General features: G+C 37.5%; 1 protein-coding gene across 10 annotated transcripts in view; it reads left to right on the forward strand.

The window, feature by feature from the left end:
• Positions 1–14,774, forward strand: part of LOC117177683 (epidermal growth factor receptor-like) — a 326,636-nt gene that overhangs the window by 146,684 nt on the left and 165,178 nt on the right. The window contains exon 1 of one of the 10 annotated variants that reach the window (XM_033368528.1): positions 9,049–9,068. The exons of the other annotated variants lie outside the window; for them this stretch is intronic. The gene's annotated coding sequence lies outside the window, so the exon portion shown is untranslated. Of the gene's footprint in view, positions 1–9,048; positions 9,069–14,774 lie in introns of those variants that run through there. 10 annotated transcript variants of the gene reach the window in all.

Below are 14,774 nucleotides of genomic sequence, written 5' to 3' on the forward strand. Positions count from 1 at the left end.
TTCCTTAAATCGCCCGGATTGAAGTCTGATACGGAGGGTTTCATTTTGGCATGCCAAGACGGTGTCATTTCCACCTTAACATACCGTCGCCACATTTTGAGCCAAGGCATTCCTGATGATAGCTGCAGGGCTTGCTATGCACACCCCGAGCATTTAGCTCACACACTATCTAGTTGTCCAACTCACGCGGGAACGACCTACATTCAAAGACACAATGCGGCACTAAGAGTGCTTCATTACCATCTCTGTCACTCTTACGGCATTAACCTTAATATCGCTTCTCTAAATGCTCTTAGGGAAATCGAGTCAATTGTTGAGAATGGGAAGTGCCGCATATACTATAACGCTGATATTTTAGAAATCACTTGCACGTTCTTTCTCCTTTGCTCCTTTTTCAAAGCCCCTAGCATACTCGCAGAGGACGAGGTTCGTTTTTCCACTTAAAGTTTTAAGTAATAATTTTTCAAAATCCCTCCCCTTCTTCCCATCTACCCAATCTTACACCCCTTCCACACATTTCTTCTCTACTACCTGACTATCCCCGTCACATTTCCATACATGGAAAATGTTTTCCTCCTCTTCTTTGTATAGTCTGTATATTGTGTTCTCGTATCCTTTATTTCCCGCTTTCCCCACATGCCCACATCTTAATTGTACTCACTGCTCTTTATCCCCTTAACTTATATCTACACCCTCCCAGTATTCCTCCCTTCCCAATTGCAATTTCCAACTTTTATACCCGCTACAATACGACGACTTATCTATTCTCCCCCAATCCCCCTATATTTCTTGTGCGAAAATCGTCTCGATTCCTTTCTCTAAGTTCTTTTTGACCTCTTCTTCTCGCCCCCCTTTCCACAGCATCTCGGCTGTCACTCCGTCCCCTACATTCCGGCAAGCTTTCTCATATGTTTTGCCCCGATTTGAAGGACTTTTGTTCTTTATCCCCCTCAACTCTTCCGTCAAGCAGATTTTTGGCTATCTCTCATTTTCCATTTCGCACATTATCATAAGGTACTTCGATCTCTAGACTCTGTTTTCCTGTCTCCATTCTCCAGATGTAGCCTGGTGTTCATGTATCAACTTCATTGCCATTTTGACAAACCTACCGTGCATTTTTTCTATCGTCTCTCTTCTTGCCCAGCCCCAAATTTCTGCGTCGTACATTCCTCCTGCTTTCACCAACGTGTCCATCAGATATAATTTTTTACTCAACCTATTCATTCTTGCTCTCTTTAGAACACCCCATGCTGTACTTGCGGCAATTCTAGCTTTCCCCGCTATTTTCTCTGTATGTTTTGTGCAAGTTCCTGCCGTCGAGAACCAATATCCCAAATACTTAAAACTATTAACTACTTCCAATTCCTTACCCTCCACTTCCCAACTATCCCTTTGTGCCCTTCTTCCCCCTTTTCCTGAATATTATTACCTTGGTCTTATTTCCGTTAATTTCCAATTTATTCTTTTTGAAATATCTGTCTAGATTTTGTAGCATTTCCGTGAGCCCCTCCACATGGTCCGCCACCAAGGCCACATCGTCCGCAAACTTAAGTCCAAAAATTTTGGTTCCTCCTATGACTGTCCCTCCTACGTTTCCATTTTCTCAAGCCACATCTATAACTCCTATATGTATATTGAACAAGGTTGGACTGAGTGGACACCCTTGCCTCTCGCCTCTGTTTGTAGAAAATAAGTTTGTGATCCCTTCACTCGTAATAATCTCATTTAACGTCTTACTGTAAATCTTTCTAATCATATTTAACATTCTACCTTTAATCCCTATTTTCTGTACCCTTTGCATTCAGTTTGTTCTTGATTAGCGAATTGAGAACACACACATCCCTTCCATCCAGAGCCCATTTAATATCTTATGTACCTCTAAAGCCAAAACTTTCGGTAGCTATTTAAAAAATTCTATGGCGATGCCGTCTTCTCCTGGTGCTTTCCCTTTCTTCAATCTGTCTACCACTTTCGCTACCTCCTCAAACGTGATTTCCCCATTTATTTCCAAGTCCGAATCGCCGCCCTCTTCCCTAACCCCCTCTAAAACCTGTCTGACTTTCTTCGTGCTTCCCTTCCTTCTCTAGCCAGTCTCTAAGTCTTTCATCCAAGATGGCTGTTAGAATTTTGTACCCGACATGCAGGAGTGCGACTCCTCTATATTTTCCTGTTTCACTTTCATTCCGCTCTTTGTGGATAGGAAATATCTGCGCTTTTTCCCAGCCGTGAGCCAATTTCCCTTCCATCCAGAGCCCATTTAATATCTTATGTACCTCTAAAGCCAAAACTTTCGGTAGCTATTTGAAAAATTCTATGGCGATGCCGTCTTCGCCTGATGCTTTACCTTTCTTCAATCTGTCTACCACTTTCGCTACCTCCTCAAACGTGATTTCCCGATTTATTTCCAAGTCCGAATCGCCCCCCTCTTTCATATCCCCCTGTTTATCCCCTTTTAATACCTGCTTTCCTCCCTCTTCCTGCCTCGTCCCTGTTTCTCCATGTGCCGTGTCTGTTTTTTCGTTCTCGTCTAGTCCCGCATCAGTTCATGGATTTTCTGATTTATTATCCTAGCCTCCCAGGAGTTTCATGAAATGCTCCTCCCACTGAGCCTTTTTAATTCCATTCCCTCTACATCTCCGTTTCGGTCTAAACTCACCTATTGCCCCTCGAAAATCTCCCATACTTTTACTATTCCTTACCTTTTCCAATGAAAGTTTCCTCTTACTCGCTTTATAGTCCTCCCCTTCCCTGTTCCCTTTTGTTTTCAAATATTTTTTTAGGTGTTTAAAAACGTTCTTCATCAATTTCTTTTCCTCCGCATCTCTTCCCTTAAACTCCCCTTCCCTTCCTCCCTCTTCTTTTCTTTTCGTCTTCTGATTTCTAGTCATGCCAACCCTTTCTGCTCCTTTTTTCATGTTCACAAATTAGTCGGTCCCACCTATGTTCCCACTCCCCTTCGTTCTCCGTTATTGTTTCCTTTCCAATTTCTTCCATGTTCTCCCTACATTCCTTGCTTTTGCTGTCATCCCACACTAATCTATAAAGTACTGGCCGTCCTTCTATTTCTGTTCCCTCCCTCTGTCCTATTTTCCTTCTGGTATTCTTTCTAGTACCTTCTCCCAGTTCCCCCTTCCCAGCTATCTTGAAGATCACCGAAAAATGATCTGATTCCATTCTTGTTACCACCTCGATATATTTTATATCCGAATCTCCGATTCCCTCAGACTCAATTATGTAGTCGATAACCGAACCCTCACCCTCTTCGAGGTGCGTCCACTTTCCTTTACGGTCATTACCAATCCTCCCATTCATGATAATTAGCCCCATTTCTTCACAAAAGTTTAACAATTTGGTTCCTTCCGCCTTTGCAATTTTGTGTTCAGATTCCCTAGTTCCATAATAGTTTCTAGTAAAATTTGTGTCCATTTCGCCCCCGCCTGTCTCCTCCCCAATCCTCGCATTCCAGTCCCTCACAATAACTACTTTCTCACCCCTCTCCTGCATTTTTTCTACAACTTCTCTCATGTTATCCGTCGCCCTTTTAACCCCTACATTATTATAAATAGATACAATGTTCACTTTATTTCCCCCGTTGCCTAGAGCATCTACGCTGATCACTATTCTAAACTCCCACTCATACATTTTCACATTCCCACATACATTTATACGCACCCCAATAAGTTGACCCCCCCATAGCTCTACTCTTCTTTTTTTTCTTACCGCCGCTTTGGTAATCCACATAAAATCCTTGTCCAGTGACTCCAAAAGAGCGTCCTCTCTGTCCTTCACGACCCACGTCTCATGCACTATCACTATATCAAAGGAATTTAAGAAATTCCACATTCCTTTAACCTTTCTGCCCCCGTAAGATTCCACACAGCACCTTTAATAACCCTACTTGCGACCTCTCCCCCTTTTCTTGCACGAAACGGCTTTTTCTTCACTCTTCCTTCCTCCTCGCTCCATGTAAATATGCTGTCGTTGATTACCCAGCTCATATAGCTGGCACTAGCTTTATCTCCGTTCCTCCTTGCTTCCCCAACTTTGCTTCTATCCCAATCCTAAATCTCCTTCTCTCTGTATGTCAGGTCATCGGCGACAAAGATTCTGACCCCCCCCCCCCCCCCCCCCCCCCCCAAGTCTGTGCTTGTTAGCCAGTAACCGTCTCTTCGACTCCATGAATCCAGTTTAACCAAGACTCCCCCGTTATATGTCGTAATATTAACACCTGTAAAGTCCATTAACATCGTTTGTATTTTCTCTCCAGGCTCTCCCTCTGGACCGAAAACCTCGCACTATAACACTGTGTCTTCTCTTCCGCCTTTCTTCAAGTTCATACTCCAGCTCGCCCCCACCAAGCTTCTCCGGTGAATTTTGATCGCTCTTATTTTCATTATGTTTATCTCCGTTTCCTTGTCCAGACCCTGATCGAGCACGGTCAAATCGGCATGGCTCTTCTCCCTCCCTACTCTGTCTCGAGCTCTCTCTGCTTCTGTTTATACCAATATTCCCATTCGTGTCCTTCATTTGCTGTGGTCCTCATCGGCTGATTCAATCGTTATCGCTTGACACGTGCGTATTTCTCCTGTTGTGTCCCTGTTCTATCAACCCAAACTCGTACCTTACTCTTGCCAATTCTTCCTTCACAGCTGATAACTATTCAGCCAGTTCCTCCTGCCGTTCTCTCGATTTTCTAAGAGCCGAAGTAGTGGCCGCTTCTTTTCCCAATCCTTCCTCTATATCGCTTTTGAATTCTCCCACGTGCATTCTCAAGTTGTCAATTTCCATCTGCACTCTTGAGTCCCACCAGTCGTTAAGAATTACCTGCTTTGCGTTGCAGCTTCCGTTCCCCTCGACTTCGCTATCTTCTGCTTCACCGAATAATTCCCCTGTATTCAAGTCTCCTGCTTCTGATTCTGCCATCAATAGTACTTCATCATTTGAGTTTTCTTTTTCTTCCGGTATTCCCTTTTCCCCCTATATCATTTTCACTACTGGATATCTCTGCAGTTTGCTCGAGGTCTTAAACACCGATTGGTCGTTATTATGAACCAAGAATCCTGCTGGCCTTCTGGCGCTCTTGGCGTTTTCTCTGGCCAGAGTTTCTGTTCTACTAGGACGCCCGGTTCGCCATCTTTCCCACCAATCTTCCTCACCTCACTATCTCCCATCACTTCAACTTACTTGCCAAAAATGTAATCCCACTCACTGATGGCACTCACCCATATATAACCACCTTCACTTAATCCAAATCCAATGCACAATGGACCGTATGTACCGAAAAACTACGTGAAACTCGATTTTCTTGACGCCCTATCCCGCGCGCGTGCCAACTGCTCGCGATCCCTACCGGAAGCCCAAAGTCTTAGTATTTTTTATAGTCAAATCCTAGATAGGATAAATTAACGGACAAATTCGGAAGATCGCGTGCGAAATTTTCATTGTATTATAAGCATTTTAACTTACAAATAACGATGAATTATAAGTATATCCGAAAATATTTATAAGAAATAACCGTGCGCTTATTTATTAATTATTTTTTAGCAATACTTTTTCACAATTTATAATTCTGTCTTAACTGTAGTCTACGCCGATAACATAATTCAGATCTCTTTATATTATTCGTTAAAGTGACATAATAATTCGTAATTGCATCATCCAGGAACTGTACAGAATAGCGACTGGATCGCTAAAATCTACTGATTCGCAGGTCAGCACCACTTGAAAATCGCTACTAGTAACCATCATTGATAGTCATACTAATGTGCATATAATTGTAACGTTTACTGAACTGTCATGTTGTCGATATACGTACTAGGAAGATCGGTAGACTTAACTTGGTTTTCAGTAGAGTGTAAGGTTCTTTTTTCTGCGTGTGATTACGTTAAGATATAGTGCTTAGAATTTGAAAAATGCCATCTCTGTAAACAATTAATGCGTATTATAATGAAAACCAATTTAAGTGCTAGAATTTACTTCATAAGGTTGAAAAATCTCTGGATATTATTATCTAGTTTAGCAGGATGGAATATCGCCGTGCTGCCGCGTTGGAGACCCGTGTTCGATTGCCACCAGCTTTTTTTTATTTTAATCACATTTTTCTGTTTCAGCTTGTAATATAATATTCCTGTATGTATATAATAATGTATAAACTCTATATAATCATGTGTACTGTGCATTTGCAATTTAAATAAATATAACAGTGCGAAAGAGTTCAACATATCGTAAATAAATATGTCTGCATTTATGTCGTATGCTTGTGTAAAGGAAAGGTGTGTCGTAAGCTTCAACGCGACACGGCGCATGTTGGTTTTATTTTTTTTCGTCTCCTAATCTGACTGCACCAATTTTTACAATGTCGCTTACTAAATCAGTGCGACGATCGTTTTCTATGTTACTATAGTCCTTTGCAAATATTGCAATCTTCTGCAGATATTAATGCAAGAAATTTAGAATTTTCTTCTACCGAAATTAGTAAGTGGCTATAATACATAATACATTGTAGTTGGTAGAGTAGGATCCCCTGCGTTCATTTCAGATGGCAGTACCTCATATTTACGTCACGTTTCAGTGCCAACTACACGTAATCTCGCGTCTCGTTAAAAGTTCTAACAAAACATAAAGTACGTGTCAGTAAGATGTTCTTTAAATCAGTTTGGTTTAGCGATTTTTAATGCAGCAGAAAAGTGAATTTATCTACTAAGGGTACGTATAATTCAAATCGATAACTCCAAACATTCCATCGCTTCACAATATTTATATAAATATATAATAATTTTGTGGGAAACTATGTAAGGTAAATTGTATTCCATTTCTTTAACCTATGCCCAAAGTTCATTCGTAAAACACACACATATTGACCGAGTTGAACAACAAATAAAATAAAATCCAGATTTTAAAATTAGGCTTTCAATTTTTTTAGAAATAAACAAAGGACAGAAAAATGGAAATTTTTCTGTTTGACGTTCCCTGTGCTCGTCAATAACAGGATTTGTTTTAAATCGTTAAAGTTTCATAGAATAAAATTAGTTAAGGATGTTTCAATTTTTTTCTATCTTAATTTTTTTAAATTAGGAAATTTATGATAATTTCAGAAATATTCATAATTTATTGATTAGCCATGTCACTTTTCTAAACAAATCTAATAACCCAATGCATCATTCAGGCATTTTTCGACAGACATTTTTTTTTCGATTTCAACTTTTTAAATTAGGACCACGGATTTTTTTTTGCGATGTCAGACTTTAATTAGGATCTTCATAATAACTTAAACAAAATTCATGATTAGTGGATAAATTTTATAATTTTTTAAACCAGTTGAATATAAGCATGCATTTCTTAGGTATTCATTAAAAAAATAATAAGATTTATCGACTCATTATTAATGTTGCTGAATTCATTATTAAGATCCCAATTGAAAGTCTGACAATTCTGTTTTCAGGAACCACAATGGATAAACAAAAAAAAAGCTTAAAACTACACCAAAGGAGAACTCTTTAATCTTTAGAAAGAGCATTTACACGATGATGCCAACAACATTTATTTAATTTTTAAAGTGGAATTGTCGAAAAAACTAACCTTTAATTTTAAGTCGACAAATCCGAAAAGACAAATCGTGTCGAAATTAATACACGATTTTCGAACAGAATAACAAAAAGTTTTCCAGGCAGCAGGAATTCTTATACGAAATGATAAAAATTGACTGAAAAAAATCGTAAACCTCATCGATGTCCATGGCAATTTTTCAGAGTATCAAGAAAATATTGGTGCGGGTCGTCGTTCGTCTACTTTTGCTAACAGCAGTGAAAGGACAAAGCGCAGAAAAACTCAACTTCTCCGGACTCAAAACGCTTGCGAAGATCTTGCTTATGCAATAGGGTGGTCCAAAAATGCATCGCAAAATTTTTTGCAGGCTAGCGAGCAACGATCCCCCCATTTTAATCCAAATGCGAAAAAAGAAATTCCATAATTTTTATTTTATTTATTTTTTTTTATTTTAACAGGTGACGGTTTTAACTTGTGCATAACTAATGCATGGGGAAAATAACTTTTTTTTAGTTCTTGGAATCATTTTTTAGGATCTGAAAAAATGTAACGGGAAAGTATAGAGACTTGTAGAGAATTATCCAATGAAGAATTTCAGGTATCAAACATGTGGGTTTGACACCCCTAACACTCCCCCTCGACTACCTGAAAACTACCCTTAAAACCATAAATGTCAATTCTTCATGAAATCTACCTTTTGAACATTGTATTCTCGTATTTTTCTCCTTAAAATTATTAATATTGGTCTAGTGGAATATTTAGTATTTTTGTTTACTTAATGTTCAATTATTTAAACAAATTTCATTTGTTTAAATAATTTTTTTTCGACATTTCGTTTGTTCACCTAAAAATTATTACTATTAGTCTAGTGGAATATCAATTAACTTCGGTTTATTAATATTCAATTGTTTAAAGAAATGGAATTTGTTGAAAATATTTTTTTCGATGATTAGTTTTTTCCTTAAAAATGATTGCTATTGGTCTAGTAGAATATTTACTAACATTAGTTCATTAATTTTCAATTGTTTAAACAAATGGAATTTGTTTAATTAATTTTTTCATAAAAAATTATTAATATTTTCTTAGTGGAATATTTAACAATATTGTTTGATTATTTTTTTGTTAGAAAAATTATTGTTAAAAAAAAACGTTATATCTCTTATATTTTTTACAACTTTTTACCGTTGCAAAAAAAAACTATTGCGATTATTCCGTGACCTTCTATAGAGAATTTTAACGTAGAATTAGAATTTCAACAATTTAAAAGTTAATTTTGCTGTTTTTTCGAGTTTTTTAAAAAGGAAACGAATGGGGACCAAATGGGGTCTTTACGGGTACTTTGTAAAGGCTCCATTTGGTTCCTTCGTTCCGCCAGGGTATATACAAAATTATGGAATTCCAATAACACCTTCATATTTTGGCCAGCTTTTTGGATTTTCCGACCACTGTGCGGTGGCAGGCTCGTATGTCGCTGCATTTGTTGACTTCTGGTGATGCTAAAATTTCTGCGAGTATATGCGAAGGTAACTATTTAGAAGGGTATGTATGCTTTTCGCTCCCGAGTTTTACACGTAGGCACCGGCTGAGGGGAGCGAACGTCACCTTCCATTGCACGGACTACGAGTCTATCCTCTTCTATTAAGCCCTCTCAAACAATGTCCAACCCTACTTTCCCTCACCCTTCCTAGTTCAGTGATATCTGAAATTGTATTGGAAATAGATTTGTATGCTTTTTTCCTAATCCACGTGTTAATACTGTACAATACTATACAATACCATACAATGTGAAAGTAATTCAAATAAGAATCTTTGGACTGATACATTTTAATTTGTTTTAAAACAAATCAATGCTTGCGTTCCGATTAATTTCAATGTCCATTAAAAAATCCGTGCAGTGTGAAAAGTTCAGTGAGAAATTTCAGGGTAAATAGAACTAATGAGAAATAGTTTAATGTACTAAAGTGTATCTCTAAAGAAAAGGGCGGTGGGGAGAAGGGTAGGGGAGAGAAGGGCTGGACATTGGTGGACTTAATGACGTAACCCGTGCAGTGGAAGGGGAAGTTCGCTCTCCTCAGCCGGTGGCTGCCTGTGAAGATCGGGAGCGAAAAGTCAATCTCCCGTTTCGATACATAAGTTAATTTTTTCTACATAATTGACTTAAATAACTAAATTTCAATCATTTTTAAAACTATTGGGCACACATTAAAAAAAAAGGATCAATTTTGTTGCAGAGAATTTGGCTCTAACGATCATTAGACTTGAGATTATAATGATCTCTCCATTCGGATCAATTTGATCTTATTCTTTGGTTCATTCGTCAGACTAAACAAAATTACATTACAAGTAGACTCCACGATCAGAAACCATAAAAAGCTTGCATATGAGCTAAAATACTGTAAGAACGTCACTCCTCTTGGTCTGACTTCATACATAATCCCGAATCAAATCACTATGATCTCTAAAGTCGAATTATTCACTCCAGCCGATCAAAATGCTCTTAAATTCGGTATCGGTTTTGTTGTATATCTAAATGATATTAATTTCGGTATCATTTTGAACACTTTTTTTACCGTATAATGACTTACAAATATTATTTTTTTCAACAATGTTTAAAATAAAGTATTCTCGTCGTATTATCTTATAAACTAAAAATCCATTTTTCGTGCCGGAATCAACTGCAAATGAATCACTGCCATCACATTTCGTTAATTGATAGCAATGTTATTATATGTAATTATTTAACAAAAAATTGCTATCATTAACATTATAATGATTATTATAGCATGTTAGGTTTACACCCAAATAATAATGATGAATATTAGGGTACATAATCAATTGATAGTACGAGTCTTGCGCGTTTCAAGAGCTTCCCTAATAATAACCAACAATAATTTGTTTAGTACAGGACAAATTATTGATTAATTTTCATCAATCCAACTCACAAACCCTTTTTGTCTATACATTGTAAAAATTTAGTGACCAAACATTGCTACTCCAAACGAAATAATTTTTCATCCACTTGTTTTGTTTCTAATAATAACAAATTATTTACTAATTTTTCCTAATTCATTACAAACCCCTCATGTCTATATACTGTAAAAATTAAGTTAAAATTAAATGACTAAACATTGCTTATCTCCACGAAATCATTTTTGTCCACTTATTTGCTTATAACAAATTCAATAAATTTTTAATCTTCAGGTCTAGTGACAAATATTTCTAAATAATTGTGTTATTGAACCTAGATCTTTTTGAATAAATCTATATATTTTATAAAGAACGGCCGGCTTGAAAAGTCCAAAATTTTTGTGATTTGCATTTTTTTGGGAAAAACGTCTTTTATTTTTACATTTTTCAAAAAAAAATTATTAAATTTTTTGTTGTAATTTCGAAATGGATCTCAAAAGAATTAAATTAAGTCGTCGAAAGGTTAAATCGGCCATTTAGAACCCAAGGTATTTAGAATAAAAGTTGTTCGAAAACTCAAAGTGCCATATCACCACCATCTTTCAGAATTTTCGACAAATATTTATTACACAGCCACACAAAAAAAAGTGTGCGGATCTGATAACAAGACACACGTATTCCTATGGATTTTGGGGCGCTGAATTCAGATTCGGTATCAAAAATCACCCATCAAGTCATGGTTGAGCCATAACCTCAAAAAATGACGAAAAATCATGCACTGAGGCAAATAAATTTCAAAATAATGCCAGTGATGCAAATTTTCTCTTCAAAAACATGTCGACAACTGTGAAGGATCAACCCTTGCCTGATATAAACTTATTTAACATAACTGTACCCAACAGAACCTGACCTCACCTAACCTGAATTAACAGAAATTTATTGAACTACACGTAAAGCTCTGGAAGCATATTTTCCTAGTAGCAAATATGTGCTACATCGAATGGGTCAACTCGAGCCTAACCTAGAAATTAATCTAACCTAGCCTAACCTAACCTCACGAAATACAATTAAACTGATTGTGTTGTCCCGTTGTGTTTGCGATACCGTTTCATTCAGCTTCGGCTTAACCTACATAGAGGTTTAACCTATCCTAACCTAACAAAACCTGACCTAACATAACCGATTACGCTGGCAACCCTATTCTTGCGTACTTTCATATTTTGACATTAATAGCAGTAAATGTCTGGAGTTTCGTAACCGCTTGTTGCTAGCATTATTCGCCTGTGTCTGTAACCAGGGCACCTCTACGTGATGACGGTGGGCAACGGATCCACATTGGCTGAGTCCCTGGGTAAACGGCGTTCATGCCGTCATGGCAGATACATGTAAAAAGTGTATTACGATGCAGGGAAATACCCCAGTATCGGCGTCTGGTCAGGGTGGGAAAGCGGGCTCTCCGACGTCCTCATCATGCAACCGTAGCTCCTCATCAATGGATCAGTTGGTTGGTGTAGAGTCTCATGCTACAAGGAGAAAAACCGTGAGTATTTCTCAATCGCATGCCTGCAAGAATAGCTCAGATTCATTCTGTTACATTTGCAGTAAATATGAAGTGAGCAGTTTGCGAAAATTAATCGACGAGGAAGTGAAAAGTCTTTACGAAAAGTGTTTTGACCGTAAATTGCTGCACCAAGAAACAAAATGGGTTCCTCACGTCATTTGCAATTCCTGCAGAATTATGTTGTATTGTCTAAAAAATTCAAGCAACGAAAAGTACCGCAAGTGCTCTACACCAACCACATGGAAAAAACCCGTTATTGCGAAGGGCTGCTACTTTTGCATGCATTCCGTCAAAGGGTTCAACGCCAAAAATAGAAATAACATTTCGTACATTAATGTGTGCACAGTCACACGAGCAGTTGAAATCAATAAAAATGCACGCCAGACTGATTTAAGCGCTTTAGAAGATGATAGAATGGAAGTTGAAAGTCAACGTCATGGAGACGGTAGTGAAACCAGTGATCGAACAGAAAATAGTTCTGATGATTCCGATGAAAATGACGAAAAATATGACGAATATGTCGTGCTTAAAATGAAATTGAAGGTTCCAATATTAGTGTCGCAACTAGAACTGAATGATTCATTTCTAAAAAGAAAAAATCTTCTAGAGCCAAAGACAAAAGTTTCATTCTATCGCGACAGGGACAAAGAATTCAAAAAGTTTTTCGTTAAAGACGAAGAGACGTCTTTAGTGTACTGCACTGACGTTAACGAACTAATGAACCACTTGAAGAAAAATGTGTACAGACACGAAGAATGGCGAGTTTTCATTGATTCGTCAAAACGCAGCATTAAGGCTGTTTTACTACATAACACGAATACTTACGCTACTATCCCTATAGCTCACTCAACGGTCATCAAAGAAGAATATAACAATGTTAAAATGCTTCTTGAAAAAGTTAATTACACGAATCACAAATGGCAAATATGTGGTGATCTCAAAATCATAACAATGATATTAGGCCAACAATCGGATTTCACGAGAGAGCCATGCTTTATATGTCTGTGGAATAGCAGAGATCGAGCCAATCATTACAGCAAAAAACATTGGCCTGTAAGAGATTCATTCAAACCTGGTTCTCATAATATCATTAACCAAAGCCTTGCTGATCCAGAAAAAATTTTAATACCACCCCTCCACATAAAGCTTCGGCTCATGAAGCAATTTGTCAAGGCATTAGACAAAGATGGACAATGCTATAAGTATATATCCCTTAAATTCCCTAATGTTTCAGACGCTCATTGAAAGAAGGAGTCTTTGATGGACCACAGATTCAAATATTGACAAGAGATACTAATTTCGTGAGCCACATGAGGAAAATTGAAATGGACGCTTGGGAAAGTTTGAAAGCAGTAAACGCAAATTTCCTCGTATCAAAAAAAGTCCAGACTACGAGAATATTGTTGCGAAAATGATAAGAAACCACAAAAAGTTAGGCTGCTTGATGAATTTAAAACTTCACTTTCTAGATTCCCATCTGGATAAGTTTCCAGAAAATGTTGGTGATTTCAGCGAAGAACAAGGGGAACGTTTTCATCAAGACATAAAAGTGATGGAACAACGATATCATGGTAGAAGGGATGAGATCATTATGGCTGATTTTTGCTGAATGTTGAAAAGGGAAACGAATGTAGGTCTTAAACGTAAGCTTAACCCTTTGCATCGTTCCTTCGAAGAAAAAAGGACACGTTATAGCAGGCAGAAAATAGACCAAAGTAGGTCTATAGATCAATTTAATTACGATAAAAAGCAAGATAAAATGTAAACACGAAAGATAGTATAAATATATCCCTTAAGTGTAAGAAAAGCAGAGAGAAAAAATTTTTGAATAAAACTCTTTTTCATTTGCATGTTTAAGTTACAGTTCTACATTTTAATTGATACAAACATTGTCAGGTTAATTGAAATGGGGTCAATTCTACTTGTAGTTCTAAGTTTCTTCAAATGAGTTATGTGCGTCTAAATTTTTAACCACCTGTAGTGCAATGAAATGAATTTTATTGTGTTACAACGGGAACACTTAAGTTAAGTTGTGTTGCGTTAAGCAAAATTTCGTTAGGTTCTGTTAAGTTAGATTCATTTGTAGGTTAAACCTCTATGTAGGTTAAGCCGAAGCTGAATGAAACGGTACCGCCAACACAACGGGACAACACAATGAGTCTAATTGTGTTTCGTGAGGTTAGGCTAGGTTATGTTAGGTCAGGTTTTTTTAGGTTAGGATAGGTTTGACCTCTTTGCAGGCTAAGCCCAAGCTGATTCAAATGGCACGCAAACACAACGGGACAACACAATCAGTTTAATTGTGTTTCGTGAGGTTAGGTTAGGTTAGGCTGGGTTAGATTTATTTCTAGGTTAGGCTCGAGTTGACCCATTCGATGTATCACACATTTGCTACTGGGAAAATATGCTTCCAGAGCTTTACGTGTAGTTCAATAAATTTCTGTTAATTCAGGTTAGGTGAGGTCAGGTTCTGTTGGGTAAAGTTATGTTAAATAAGTTGATATGAGGCAAGGGTTGATCCCTCACAATTTTTGGAGTGAAAATTTGCATCACTGGCATTATTTTGAAATTTACTTGCCTCAGTGCATGATTTTTCGTCATTTTTTGAGGTTATGGCTCAACCATGATGTGATGGGTGATTTTTGATACCGAATTTGAATTCAGCGCCCCAAAATCAATAGGAATACGTATGTCTTGTTACCAGATCAGCACACTTTTTTTTTATGTGGCTGTTATCTGTCAAATTTCTCTAAGGCTAGCT

The sequence above is a fragment of the Belonocnema kinseyi genome, chromosome 8, assembly GCF_010883055.1.
Source record: "Belonocnema kinseyi isolate 2016_QV_RU_SX_M_011 chromosome 8, B_treatae_v1, whole genome shotgun sequence".
NCBI classification, from domain to species: Eukaryota; Metazoa; Arthropoda; class Insecta; order Hymenoptera; family Cynipidae; genus Belonocnema; species Belonocnema kinseyi.